This window comes from Nycticebus coucang, chromosome 2 (genome assembly GCF_027406575.1).
Source record: "Nycticebus coucang isolate mNycCou1 chromosome 2, mNycCou1.pri, whole genome shotgun sequence".
NCBI classification, from domain to species: Eukaryota; Metazoa; Chordata; class Mammalia; order Primates; family Lorisidae; genus Nycticebus; species Nycticebus coucang.
The window spans coordinates 44,843,840-44,860,047 of NC_069781.1; positions in this window are offsets into that span (position 1 = coordinate 44,843,840).

Here is a 16,208-nt window from a genome sequence, read left to right on the forward strand (position 1 = left end):
CACAGTGCTAGGATTATAGGCATGAGCCACCACACCCCGCCAGTGAACTTTAAAGACATGAACCAGATCATATCCTTTCCCTACTTAAAATCCTCCAGTAACTTCCTACTTCACTTACAAATAAAATTCAGACACTTTTATTATATGGCCAACCATTCTACATAATCTGGGCTCATTTCATACTGTTTTCCTTCTTATCTACTGTTCTAGTCAAACTTGCCTTCTGATGATTCCTTGATCATGCCATGTTCATTTCCACTTTAGGGCTGATGTGCTTACCTGGAATGTTCTTCCTCCTGATCGTTATATGAATAATGCCTTCATATTATTTTAGGTTTCACCTCGAATATTCTCTTCTGAATGAGACCTTCTCTGATCATTCAGTATAAAGTAGGCCCTTCCCCCCCTTTTTTTTTTCATAGCACTTATGACCATCTGAAATTACTCTGATTATTTGATTAAAACCCGACTAAAATAATAGTGCCATGAGGACATTGACCTTGTGTGGTTTGTCCACTGCCATATCTTCAATGAATAGAACAGGAGAGATTAGCTGATAAAAGGCTCTCAAATCTTGAATGACTGGACAGAACTTCTTATTGGAACTGTGGCCATAACTATGTTTATAACAATTCATTTCAGTAATATAACCTCGCTTCATTTTGCTGCCCATGTACAGTGAGTCAGGGTGCCAACAACTCTGCCAGAATTTTCCTGAGTAATCAAATTACCTTGATACAAAACTTTCTAGCACCCATGACTATGGAAATGCTTTTGTAGAATTTTAAATATAGTTTAGGGATATTTATTCATTAAACAATTTTTTTTTACACATTCCACATTTCATTTACATTTTAAGACCAACTTTAATTTCGAAATCATAAATCCATACATCTATTTCCTTTTTGTTGACTTCACTTAAACGCATGGTTTATTAAAGAAAGACTATAAACAAGTATTTACCATAACTGTCACATGTAACGGCTTTTAAGAGAAACTCAATCAAACCCTTCTCCAACATTTTATTATAAATATAGGTTCAAAACAATCCTGCACGTATTTTCTTTTAAATTTATTTTTTGAGACAGAGTCTCACTCGGTCACCCTGGGGTTGAGTGCCATATGGTGTCATAGCTCACAGCAACCTCAAACTCTTGGGCTCAAGAGATTCTCTTGCCTCAGCCTCCCAAGGAGCTGGGACTATAGGCGCCCACCACAACACTGGGCTATTTTTTTTAGAGACAGAGTCTCACTCTTGCTCAAGCTGGTCTCAAATTCCTGCCTCAGCCTCCCAGAGTGCTAGGTTTACAGGCGTGAGCCACGTGAGCCACTACAGCTGGCCTGAACCTATTTTTGACACCCATAGTAGTCAGCACCCATACCACTTCAAAATTAACACCATTTGTAACAATATTCATTGTACCTGCTACTTTAAACAATGTTCACTACAGCTCTTTCACTAAGCAAGATGTGTAAAGTATGCCATTTCTGGTTTTTCTTAGGATTTTTACTTTTCAGAAGTACACACACTTCTAAAGCCATACTACATCTCTTCATGCTTTCATCTTGTAAACCTGAATTCTGTCTTGGGTATTCCAGGTTTATGTTTAAATGACAGTGCAATAACTTAAGAAAAAAATCGTGCTGCATTTTTCCTCCTGTTACCTGAAAACATAATAGCTGTACATATATTAAATATATTCTTACAAATGTCCAGGTCATGTTTATCAGGTGGGTTTCTTTTACATAATGTGTGGGTATTTTGCATCATGATATTTCATCAAGACATTAACATGAGTAGAAGGCTGTTGATTTAAAACACGTTTGAGGGCGGCGCCTGTGGCTCAGTCGGTAGGGTGCTGGCCCCATATACCGAGGGTGGCGGGTTCAAACCCAGCCCCGGCCAAACTGCAACCAAAAAATAGCTGGGCTCCATCCATGTAAACATGAAAGAGGTAAAGTCTCCATCTTTCTTTAAGGCTGCATAGTATTCCATGGTATACATATACCACAATTTATTAATCCATTCGTGGATCGATGGGCCCTTGGGCTTTTTCCATGACTTAGCTATTATGGTAAATGTAGAATGTAAATGTTTTGGCACAGTAACTGAGATAACGCCGGAAAGGCTATGTTAACCACTGTGATAAAAATGTGTCAAATGGTTTATGAAGTGAGTGTATGATGCCCCATAATCATATCATTGTATACAGTTATGATTTAATAAAAAAAAAAATTTTTAAATTAAAAAAAAAAAAAAGATGATTTAATTTGTCCTCTAAACACATGGATGAGTTTAGCGTGTTTCTTTTTTTTTTTCCTCATGAATCACCCATGTTTGCAATTGAGATTAAAGGCTTACATCAGTAATCTATATAATAATAAATCTATCTTTTGAATTAAAAAAAAAAAATAGCTGGGCGTTGTGGCGGGCGCCTGTAGTCCCAGCTACTCAGGAGGCTGAGGCAAGAGAATCGCTTAAGCCCAGGAGTTGGAGGTTGCTGTGAGCTGTGTGATGCCATGGCACTCTACCCAGGGCCATAAAGTGAGACTCTGTCTCTACAAAAAAAAAACATAGTCATTCCCCCCCCCCAAAAAAAAATAAATAAATAAAATAAAACATGTTTGAGATCCACTAAAATTAATTGATGTATGCTTGTCCTGGTGGTTGTAGAAGCTGCATATTTTCTTTCTTTCTTTTTTTTTTTTTTTTAGAGACACTCACTTTGTCACCGTCAGTAGAGTGCTGTGACATCACAGCTCACAGCAACCTCCAGCTCACAGCAGCCTCCAGCTCTTGGGCTTAGGTAATTCTCTTGCCTCAGCCTCCTGAGTAGCTGGGACTACAGGTGCCCACCACAATGCCTGGCTATTTTTTGTTGCAGTTTGGCCGGGGCCAGGTTCAAACCCACCACCCTTGGTATATGGGGCCAGCACCCTACTCACTGAGCCATAGGTGCTGCCTGGAAGCTGCATATTTTCTTTAGACATCATTAGATGTCTTAGATCTTAAAGTACACCTTTTTTTTTTGAGACAGAGCCTCAAGCTGTCACCCTGGGTAGAGTGCTGTGGCATCACAGCTCACAGCAACCTCCAACTCCTGGGCTTAAGCAGTTCTCTTGCCTCAGCCTCCCAAGTAGCTGGGACTACAGGCGCCCGCCGCAACACCCAGCTATTTTTTGGTTGTAGTTGTCATTGTTGTTTGGCAGGCCCGGGCTGGATTCGAACCTGCCAGCTCTGGTGTATGTGGCTGGTACCTTAGCTGCTTGAGCTACAGGCACCGAGCCTAAAGTACAACATAAATGCTATATGAATTTCACCATTTTCCTAACATTGGTATGCTACATGCACGTACCATCCTACTCGAATTGTTTATTCCACTCATATTAATTTTTGTTACAAATCTAACTCATGGAGGAGCTTCTGGGTATTTAGGTCCACATTCTACTTTCAAGGTATATATTCTGTTTTCATAATTTGTCCTTGGTGGCTTAGTAATCATTCCTGTTCACCTTATAAGTGTCATATTTTCTTCATTTTCAAGGCCCATACCATCGCCTATTCCCTTTTGTCCTTCTTCAAGTTCTTCCCAACGAATGAAAATTGTGAGGAACTTTAACTCCTGTGGAGACTGCCATCTTCTTCTGCAGCCTGATGCAGATGCCTGTATACACAGGACATTGTACATCACTTCCCCATTAAACAATTATTGAACATTTATTGTGTCTACACACGGTTTTAGATACTGGAGATAAAAACACCTGTAAGAGGCTTTTCTGAAAGTAGTTATCTCAAATGATTATTCATGGTCATCACAGTCAATTACAGATTGAATTCCTTGTTCTACTTTTTCCCTCCCTCGTTTCTCACTATTGCACTTGACTAGTCCTAAACAAAACAATAAAACATATTTCTTGACTACAAGGAGATTATGTTCTTCTAGGGGAAATAAACTTATTCATTAATAATTATTACAGAATGTAACTGAAATGATAGAGATATGTAAAAGGTATGGTGTCAATACAGAGGGACATCTGATCATATCTGGGGGGATCAAATAAGACCTCATTTGTCGGCTCGGCGCCTGTAGCTCAAGCAGCTAGGGCACCAGCCACATACACTGGAGCTGGCGGGTTCAAATCCAGTCCCGGCCCACCAAACAACAATGGCAACTGCAACAAAATATAGCCAGACATTGTGGTAGGTGTCTGTAGTCCCAGCTACTAGGGAGGCTGAGGCAAGAGAATTGCTTAAGCCCAAGAGTTTGAGGTTGCTGTGAGCTGTTGAGCTGTGACACCACAGCAGTCTACTCAGGGTGACAAGGGTGACAGCTTGAGACTCTGTCTCAAAAAAAAAAATAAGGGGGCGGCACCTGTGGTTCAAGGGAGTAGGGCGCTGGGCCCCATATACCGGAGGTGGCGGTTCAAACCCGCCCCGGCCAAAAACTGCAAAAAAAAAAAACAAACCCACCTCATTTGCGTTTTAATCAGTAAAATGTAGACAAGTAAAGTGAAGTTTGATGAGAGGAGGCCACTTAAGGATACAACAGGAATAAATGCATGGAGAACTAAAACAGTATAAGAAGTTGCTAAACTGGAGAATGATGAAGGGGGCTAGAGTATAGAAGGCTTTGTGGGACATGCTAGGGAGCTTGGATATTGTCCTGTATGTAGGTGATAAAATGCCATTGAAGGATTTTAAAACAGCAGCATGGTTATAACTGTGCTTTCAAAAGAATTATCTGGCTCTGTAGTCGGGAAGATGGTTTGGAATGGGCAAAACTGAAGGCAAGAACAGTTAAGATAAATATCTGGGTGAGAGATATTGGGACTAAATCACCAAAGTAGTGGTAGTAGGAATGAGGGTAGTAGTGGAGAAATTTGGCAAATATTTAGAAAATTAAATTGGCTGAATCTTTTGGTTAAATTTGAGATTAAAGGAGAGGGAGGCCTCTAGGATGCTTCTCAGTATACTCTGAGTGACTGCATTGATGGTATTGTCACCTACGCACACGCACCTCCCAGAGAAGAGAAAGGGCAGATTTTGTCAGGAGATGATGAAATCTGTTACTGACAAGTAATTCAGATGCTCAACCCTGGATCCTTTTTTTTTTTTTTTTTGAGACAGGATCTTACTCTCACCCCAGGTTGGAGTGCAGTGGTAAGATCAGAGCAGAGGTTATTGTAGTCTTCAACTCCTAGGCTCAAGTGATCCTCCTGCCTCAGTCTCCTAAATAGCTGGGACTACAGATGCTTCCCACCACACTTGGCTAATTTTTTTTTTTTTTTTTTGGTAGAGACAGAATCTCACTATATTGCCAGGCTTTCTTGAACTAATTCTGGAGACATTTTGATAGTGATCTCTGCTTTTTTTTGTTGTGAGACATATCCATAAAATTTGCTATTTTATTATGAGGTGAAGTAGTTACATTGGGATTCTGGAAATAACCCACTTAATAGTTACTCAGATAGTACAATTAATTGCAAATTAATAATTTAGATCACAGTGAAATTATTGTTTTAATTGTTGTTTGCTTTCTCACTGTCACGCCTTTAGAAATAATTCCTGGTGCTATACTGACAACAGTTCCCAAAGAGATAAGAATCTATATCAGCCAGGTGCAGTGGCTCAGGCCTGTAATCATAGCACTCTGGGAGGCCGAGGCAGGTGGATTGCTTGAGCTCACAAGTTTGAGACCAGCCTGAGCAAAAGTGAGACTCCGTCTCTACTAAAAATAGAAAAACTGAGGCAAGAGGATCACTTGAGCCCAAGAGTTGGAGGTTGCTGTGAGCTATGACACCAGAGCACTCTACCCAGGCCCAGAGCTTGAGACTCTCACAATAAAAAGAATAAATAAATAAAATAAAATACATAATTCAACAGCTTTTTGTATGTTCACAGAGTGGTGCAACCATCACCATAATCACTTTTAGAATATTTTCTTCACCCCAAAAAAGAAACCCTCCTGTCCTCATTAGTGGTAACTCCCCACATTCCCCCAACCTATCCGGTTATAGACAACTACTACCAATGATCTTTTTTTGCAGATTTTGGCTGGGGCTGGGTTTGAACCCGCCACCTCTGGCATATGGGGCCTGCGCCCTACTCATTTGAGCCACAGGCACTGCCCTTTTTTTTTGAGACAAAGTCTCACTGTGTCACCCTGGGTAGAGTGCAGTGGCATCACAACTCACAGCAATCTCAAACTCTTGGGCTTAAGCGATTCTCTCGCCTCAGCATCCCAAATAGCTGGGAGTACAGGTGCCCGCCACAAATGCCCACCTATTTTTTGGTTGTAGTTGTCATTGTTGTTTGGCAGGCCCGGGCTGGGTTCGAACCCGCCAGTTCTGGTGTATGTGGCTGGTACCCTAGCTGCTGAGGTATAGGCGGCGAGCCCCAGTGATCATTTTTTAAGTAATTACTAACAAGTCACCAGGCTCATTGTAGTGTTAGAAAGTGATACAAATCCAGCATTTTCAATCAATTTTCATTAAAATGTTTCCATACCCCATGTTAGGCACAAGATCACTAGGAATACAAGGAATTCAGTATTATTAGTGAGATTAAAAAACGAACAATAGAAAAAAAGTGAACAGGGTGGCGCCTGTGGCTCAGTCAGTAAGGCGCCGACCCCATATACCGAGGGTGGCGGGTTCAAACCCGGCCCCGGCTGAATTGCAACAAAAAAATAGCCGGGCATTGTGGCAGGCGCCTGTAGTCCCAGCTACTCCGGAGGCTGAGGCAGGAGAATCGCTTAAGCCCAGGAGTTGGAGGTTGCTGTGAGCTGTGTGATGCCACGGCACTCTACCGAGGGCCATAAAGTAAGACTCTGTCTCTACAAAAAAAAAAAAAAGTGAACAATATAGTATACACTTTCTTCCCTACAAGAGAATTTGTTATTTCAACTTCTAGGAATGATTCTATCTATAGACTACTGATTTCAATAGAAGACACATGATAGTAGACAACTGCTTAAGACAACAGCTGCAAAGGAATTAGATACTTACTGGAATTCTTAAAGCAATATGTGGATTTGGAGATAACAGTCATGTGACTTACAACTGTACATATTTTTTAAAAAGTTAATTCTCAAGAGATTGTTTCTATTTGTAAGTGAAAAAAGTTTCAAGTTTTTTTTATGATAAGTATCTAATCTTTGCAATTATTGTAATTCCTTTCAAAAGCCCGAAATGAGTTTATTAAGTTTTTAATTTTGGTGAAAAAGAATGAGCAATCACCTAAAAATAACCAAATTTTTGAACCCAGTTATCTTAAAACAGTGTAAGTATTACTCTCTCAAAATATAGAGGTTTAGTTCTGACAGATTCCCCAGGAACAGGTGGTAACCAATGTTGAGTTTAAATTCAGTGCTTTATTTTTAAAATCTTGGTCTAATCCAACTACAGGAACTTGGCCTTTGCAGATTTTTGCCACATTGCAGTCATGATATCTTTCAACAAGATATATCTCCTGTGTTTAATCAGAAAAATAACTATTATCAGTTTTTATAAATTACCAAGATGATATAGATATTTTTTTCTGAGACAATTTCAAGAGATTTATTGGCCCTTTATTCCCTATTTCCTCTTTGATAATCGAAGTATTTGGTATGTTGCATGATTTTGAGAAAATAACTCGAATGCCTTAGAACTTGGGCCATTTTTCCTCAGTTTTTCTGATTGAAATGGAGTATTAAAAAGATGTAGGTTTAGGTGTTTATTTCCTTATAGTGGCTAAAAACTTTTCAAAGAAATACTGACTTATCTTGATACTTATACAAGCAGGCAATAGTAGATTCTAATATTTCAGTTTTTGAAATTATGGTACTTTCTTCTAGGTTCATGTTAGTAACTGAATTGTCTCCCCCTAATGGTAGAGACAAAACTCTTTTTAGCAAAAATATCATATCCATCATTTGGACTGCTTTGGACAATTTTTTATAAAGAATATATTTTCTGAGTCATTGATTCTATAAATATAGAGAGAATTTTATCACTCTTTTATCTCAGATTGACTTAAAAATTTTTGACTGATATAAATTTTAAGAAATTTCTTCCCTTTTACTAGCAGATGTCATTGAAATCCGTGAAAAAAGAGCTATGAGAATGGGAATAATCATTTTAACTTATTTCTGAAGTCCTAAAAAATAAAAGTCATATAGTGGATTTCCCACAAAATGGAAAATCATTCAGTCTCCATATGTTAAATATATATAAAATAATGACACTCTATGTTTTCATTTTATGTGAAATTCTGGAAAATACAAACTCATCTATAATGACAGAATGCATATCAGTGATTGCCTGTGACCAGGATAGAGAAGAGGATCAACTGCCTAGGGGCATTAGGAATTTTTCAGGATGATTGATGGACAGGACTGTCTTGATTGTATTTTGTTTTTGTATTTTATTACATAGGTATATAATTGTCAAAACTCATATAAATATACACTTAAATGGATATAATTTATTGTACATAATTAATGTACAATAAATTGTATCAGTAACGTTGATTAAAAGAAAATTAAGACAAACATTTGCATTGTGTTTAATTTTTGATATGTAGCAGCATCTAATATCTCCATATTATACATGGTCATAAGACACCTATCAATTATTTATGCCAATGAAGGAGAAAAAAAGTACTTACAAAATTGTCATCAATGAAATAGTTTCAAGTTTAAAAGTGGTATATTTTGCAAGTATATCTACTTAAGTATCTCTAATCCCTTACGTTTTAATTTGTACTATATAGTCAGCTTTTGCTTAATGGAATAACAGAGGTTATCTTTTAATAGTGTTAAAAGTCTTTGATAAGGTACATCTATTTGTTTCTAATAAGTCAGGCAACAAACACTTCGTACATGCCAGGGATGGTTATCTAAGGCTGAATAAGACCATATAGGTCCAGGCGGTGCCTGTGGCTCAGTGAGTAGGGCGCCGGCCCCATATGTCGAGGGCGGCGGGTTCAAACCCAGTCCCGGCCAAACTGCAACAAAAAAAATAGCCGGGCATTGTGGCAGGCGCCTGTAGTCCCAGCTGCTCGGGAGGCTGGAGGCAAGAAAATCTCGTAAGCCCAAGAGTTAGAGGTTGCTGTGAGCCGTGTGACGCCACGGCACTCTACCCGAGGGCGGTACAGTGAGACTCTGTCTCTACAAAAAAAAAAAAAAGACCATATAGGTCCATCCTTGTGAAATACTTTATAGTTTTTAAATTGGTTTTACGTAAGTATCTTATTTCATCTTCACAGAATCCTCTGAGAGGGAAATGAAACTCAGAGAAACTAAGTAACCCTGCCCAAAGTTACACAGCTGAAAGACATCTAGTTAGTTATTGGATTCCAAGTTCCATTTCAGCCAGTTAAGGTGAGTTAAGTTTCATAGTTTAGATAGATGAGCAGAGAGTTTGAGGGACCATGTTAAATAGTTGTATCTTATCCATATCCTGGAATGTGAATAAACTTCCATAATTGTGTTCAAGTTGCATGTATCTGGAAATCCCCTTCCAATTGATTTTTCTCTTCCACCAGGATAAGAAAGTTTGAATTTCTGCCAACTGAATTTCTTTCAAGACTATTTCTGATTGTTACTCAACAGCTGAGACCTAGCAGTCTCTGGGCTTGTCATAAAGGAGAATTCTGCATATTTGTGGCATTGGATGCCAGTGGGCCGTACATGTAAAAACCTGCCCATTACCCCCCACCCCCAATTGGATTCCGCTGACTAGCAGGGCATTTTCCTGGTGGTGGCAGCTGTGAAAGACTTCATGCAATAGCATGAAGCTCTATAGAGCAGAGTAGCTACTGGGTCTACTGGGGAGCTAACAATAGGGCTGCTTTTGCAGCTACTATTGAAGGAAGCAGAATGGAGTGGTAGAAAGAACAAGAGACCAGTCATAGGAAGACTTCAGTTCTAATTTTGGAACTGTTAACTTGAGAACTATGTCACCTTGGGCAACCCAGATCTTTCTCCTCCTCAATAAAATGAGGGGGTGATATGTGCATTGAAGATAAATCTCAAAATCATTATGCTAAATAAAGTAACCATTTACAAAAGAGAACATATATGATTCTATTTATATAAAATTTAGGAAATGCAAATAATTTTTAATGACAAAGAGAATATCAGTAGTTGCCTAGGGCCAGGGCAGAGGGAAGGATGGAATGCAAAGAGGCATGAGGAATTCTTTGAGAGTACTGGAAATGTTCTGTATCTTAATTATGGTGCTGGTTTCATAGGTAAATAAATACATCTTTAAAACTCATGCACTTATACACTTTCATAGACATTCCTGCCCACACCAAAGGGGTTATGAGGTTATTTGGGAGCTTAATAAGAAAGAACATTGAAATAGATACGAATTTTTTTTTTTACCATGGGTACAGGAAGGAAGAAGAGCAACACAAATATGTATTTGCCTTCTTTTTACTAGTATACCCATAGTTATAGTTGACATAGTGTGAATGCTCAAACACTAAACAAAATCACCAATCTTCAACCTTGACCTTTTAACTCTTCCTTTACTCATTTGTCATTTTATCTGAATCTTCATGAACTCTAATGGTGGTAGAAGACATCTGAGATCAGATAAATTTCCTAAACTATTTGAAACACGTAATTAAAATTTTTTTTTGTTTTTGAGACAGAGTCTCACTATGTCACTCTTGGTAGAGTGCTGTGGCATTATAGCTCACAGCAACCTCCAACTTCTGGGCTTAAGTGATTCTCTTGCCTCACTCAGCCTCTGAAGTAGCTGGAACTACAGGCGTCCGCGACAACGCCCGGCTATTTTTTGTTATAGTTGTCATTGTTGTTTTAGCTGGCCTGGGCCAGGTTCAAACCTGCTAACCTCGGTGTATGTAGCTGGCACCGTAACCACTGTACTACGGGCACTGAGCCAGTAAAAAAAATTATTTGTCCTATATTCCACTTTACCAGTTGTTCTGCTTATTAGTGAGTATTTTATCTTGTCATCCTTATGTTGAGGAACTCTTTTTATATCATTATAGTCACAAGTTAACAAAAATGTCAATGGTCAATTCTTAGCTCCAATGTGTAAGTAGGAACACTAGTAAAATAGAAATGACTGGGCCAACCCCCACGATTCTCATCTTGTATTCATTCATTCATTCTTTCATTCAATTTTTTTTTTTGATACAGAGTCTCACTTTGTCACCCTCAGTAGAGTGCTGTGGTATCATAGCTCTTGGGCTAGTCTCGAACCTGTGAGCTCAGGCAATCCAACTGCCTCAGCCTCCCAAGTGCTGGGATTACAGGATGAGCTACCACATCCAGCCCCTCTTACTTTCGTTTTATTTTTCTTTCTGTATTCTGTTAATGATTATAAATATCTCAAAATTCTTCTTAATAAATCCCTCCAGAAGCTACACCTAATTGACTTGGAGTTGACACTGTAATTGAAAATTGACCTAGAGAGAATATCCAGTAACTCACTAACTATTCTGTATTAGCTGCTGGTGATTGTATACAGCTATTCTTTATCTCCAGGGCTAGTGTGGTTGCACTTAAATTTTCTGGTGTTTTCCTAATGCCCAAGCTCTCTCTGCTTAAGACTTTCTGAGAAGATATAACCTTTATCTGATTTAGGATTATGGACTGTTATTTCCTAAACGGAGCAATGTATTCCTTGGAGGAAAGCTGATTTTAGGGGTTGTCCAGGAAATACACAAGATGAAGCTATCAAAGACAAAGGAAATTGAGACAATGCATCTATAAAAACCCGTGAGATAGGGGTGGCACCTGTGGCTCAGTTGGTAAGGCGCCAGCCCCATATACCGAGGGTGGCGGCTTGCCCAACTGCAACAAAAAAATAGCCGGGTGTTGTGGCGGGCGCCTGTAGTCCAGCTACTCAGGAGGCTGAGGCAAGAGAATCGCTTAAGCTCAGGAGTTGGAGGTTGCTGTGATCTTTGTGATGCCATGACGCTCTACCAAGGGCCATAAAGTGAAACTCTGTCTCTACAAAAAAAAAAAAAAAAAAAGGGAGATAATAATGAATCCAAAAAAAGGAAAAAGAAAAGCAAAAAATTTTTTAAAACCCTAAAATAATATATCAGACACCAACCAAAGTAACTAGAGCACTAGTACTTACTCTCAGAATTGGAAATTGAAAGGAAAGAATTAAGCATTTATATTTGTCTATATATGTACAAACTTTACTTTGGGTAATCAAATAAACCTTAGTTGCTGACAAAAAGTTTCACAAAGAATGATAGGATTAGGAAATTGCCATTTTGCAATCCCTAATGAAATAATTTGAGGCAAATGTCATCATCAGTAGATGAAACCATTGGATTAACTTTATTGATGAGAGAACTTTACAATGAAGGGATTAGGTTGCAATTTTAGCAGACATTTGTATTATATTCTGATGTGATACAGTATGAAGCACATGCTGACACCTATGAAGTATTTTTGCCAGAAATGTAGAATTAGATTATAATATAGGGTTATTAGATGTAGCCAAAACAAATGTTACAAATAGTTGAATTCAAATTTCAGATAAACACCGAGTGTCGGTTGTTTTTTTTTTTTTTTTTTTTTGTAATTATGTCCCATACTTGGAATGTACTTGATTTCTGTAATAAGTTAATGGAAAAGAAAAACAGATAAATAGATGTGGGACTGCTTTGTAAGAAAAAGACCAAAGAGGGTGGCGCCTGTGGCTCAGTGGGTAGGGAGGGCGCCGGGCCCCATATACCTACAGTGGCAGGTTCGAACCCGGCTCCAGCCAAACAGCAACAAAAAATAGCCGGGTGTTGTGGCAGGCGCCTGTAGTTCCAGCTTCTCGGGAGACTGAGGCAAGAGAATCACCTGAGCCCCAGGAGTTGGAGGTTTCTGTGAGCTGTGACTCCACAGCACTCTACTGAGGGCGATAAAGTAAGACTCTGTCTCTAAATAAAAAAAAGAAAAGAAAAGAGAAAGACCTAAGAAAGATAATCAAATGTGTGGAACTTGTTTGGATTGTGATTTGAACAAAAAGATATTTTTGTAAAAATATATTTTGAAATGCATATTTAATAATATATTAAAATATTTTTGAGACAGCTGGGGAAATATATAGGATTTACTTTTTAAAATATTTTAGCAAAGGAAAGAAATAATAGAAGCAAGTATGGTAGATCTTGATTATTAAAAAATCTGGGGGGCCAGGCGCGGTGGCTCATACCTGTAATCCTAGCACTCTGTAAGGCTGAGGCGAGTGGATTGCCTGAGCTCACGAGTTTGAGACCAGCCTGAGCAAGAGTGAGACCCTCTCTCTACTAAAAACAGAAAACTCACTGTACAGTGGTGGGCAGTTATAGTCCCAGCTACTCGGGAGGCTGAGGCAAGAGAATCACTTGAGCACAAGAGTTTGAGGTTGCTGTGAGCTATGATGCCACAGCACCCTACGGAAGGTGACAAAATAAGACTCTATCTCAAAAAAAAAAAAATCTAGGGGTAGATAACGTGGGGAGTTATGGTTCAATTTTATTTACTTTTGTAATGTTGAAATTTTTTATAATAAAAATATTTTTAACTGCTATAGGTAGATCACTGCCAGATTCAGACCAGGCACTTAGTAGATACTTTACAGAAATTGTCAACAACAAACATGTAATTAATACACCTGTAGAATACTTTAACATATCTAACTTTACTATCAATACCTGTAGAAATTATTATTCCAGGTTTAAACTTGAAGCCGTGATCCATAGATGTTAAATAATTTGGCCATGTATCACATCTAGTTCTTAGCAGAGCCTGACTGAATCCTGGATTTTTTTGCCTCCTAATCTAGTAATCTTCTGTTGTACTAGTTACCTCTAAACACACACTTTGGTGATATATTGATAGATACTTAAAATAAAAATCTTATTTAACATCTTAAAAAGGAAAAAAAGAAACCATGTGGATATTTTACTGTCTGGTCCATTCCATCTCCCTCCCTACATGTAAAAATATGTACAGTAGCAGTAGTAGATTTAAGGGTGTGTCTTTATTGGATATCTATGATGTATTACACCAGTGCTTTAGCATCAGTTCCATGGACATGGGTATTAATTACAGCTAACCTATTTCTAAGAAGGATAGAGGGGTACCTTACAATAAAATACATAGCTACAAAGAAACCAGCAAATAAAAATAAAAGCACACATTTGAACAATGCAAGATCTGAGTAGATGTGTGGGTCATTGTCCTGGTAAGCCTGTCATAAGAAATCTAGTACAAAAACCCTGGGATGCAAATAAAATAAAAGTTCATTTCAGTGGTAGTTTGGCGACTTGGATTTCAAACGTATTTAAATAAATTTGTGGAAAGCAAAAAATTATTTTAGTTTAGCTCTTCCCTCTTCCTCCTTCCCAAGGGAGATCTGTTGCTACAATTTATAGCATTACCTACATGATTCATTATTTATGTATTTACCTTGGGTTTTGTTGTTTTTTGTTTGTTTTTTTTTTGAGACAACAGAGTCTCACTATCTCATACTCATTAGAGCTCTGTGGCTTCACAGCTCACAGCAACCTCTAACTGTTGGGCTTAAGCGATTCTCTTGCCTCAGCCTCCTCAGTAGTCGGAACTACAGGTGCCCGCCACAACACCCAGCTATTTTTTGGTTGTAGTTGTCACTGTTATTTAGCATGCCTGGGCTAGGCTTGGACCCGCCAGTTTTAGTGTATATGGCCAGCACCCTAGTCACCTACTCACTGAGATACGGGTGCCAAGCCATATATTTACCTTGTTAACAAACTATCAGCCTTGGACTTCTTGTTGTTGTTCTCCCTAATTACCTAATCAGACTTCTAGATGTTGAGGAAGATACTTTTTTTTTTTTTTGAGATAGGTCTCACTTTGTCACCCTCTGTAGTGTGTACGGCGTCACAGCTCACAGCAACCTCAAAATCCTGGGCTCAAGCGATTTTCTTGCCTCAGCCTCCTAAGTAATGCCTGGCTGTTTTTTTGTTGTTGTTGCAATTGTCATTGTTGCTTAGCAGGCCTGGGCTGGGTTCGAACCTGCCAGCCTTGGTGTATATGGCCAGTGTCCTACCCACTGAGCTATGGGTGCCGCACCAAGGAGGAAAGTACTCTTAAAATGACCCTTGCTTCTATTCCCCTCTAACCACTAAAAAATAAACCCAGTAATGCAATTTGAATAAAACATTAAGATTTTAAGAAGAGTACAGCTTGTTCTCTGTTTATCCAAGGGGGATACATTCTTTTTTTTTTTTATTATTGTTGGGGATTCATTGAGGGTACAATAAGCCAGGTTACACTGATTGCATTTGTTAGGTAAAGTCCCTCTTGCCAAGCAGGATACATTCTAAGACCTCCAGTGCATCAGTGGATGTCTGAAACCTTATATAGTACCAAATCTTACATAGGCTACTTTTTTTTCTTATTGAGAACTTTCACCTTTTCACTTGAAGCACTTACTACTTCTCTTTGGCATATCCAAATTGCCAGCATCACTAGTCTTGTGTTTTGGGGCCATTATTTAAGTAAAATAAGGGTTACTTGAACACAAGCACTATGATACCCCACAGTCCATCTGATAAACAAAACAGATAGTAATTGGCTAACAGATGGGTAGTATATACAGGCTAGATAGGATGGACAACCAGATGATTCATATGCCTCCTGGAATGGAGCAGGACTGTATGAGATTTCATCACACTACTTAGAATACTACATAATTTAAACTTATAAAGTGCTTATTTCTGGAATTTTCCATTTAATACTTTGGACTGTGGTTGACTAGAAAAAACTAAAACCTCAGAAAGTATAACCATGGATAAGGTGGTACTACTGTAACTTACATTGATACTGTCAATCTAAAATGACAGGGAGGCTAACGCAGAAGGATTGCTTGAGAAACATAATGATACCCTATCTCTAAAAAAATAAAATAAAAAATAAGCCAGGTGCAATGGCATGCAGGCCCAGCTACTTGGGAGCCTGAGGTGGGAAGTTTGCTTGAGCCTAGGAGTTCAGGTTGCATTGAGCTATGATCATTCCACTGCACTCCATCCTGAGTGATAGAACAAGACCCCATCTTATAAAAGACAGCCAGGAAACAAACACTGACTTACTTTTGGAGTTTGCTCCAATGGAGTTTATTATTTTTTAGAGCAGGGTCTCACTATGTTGCCCAGGCTGGTCTCTTGGTCTCAAATTTCTGGCCTCAAGCCATCCTCTTGCCTTCACCTCCCA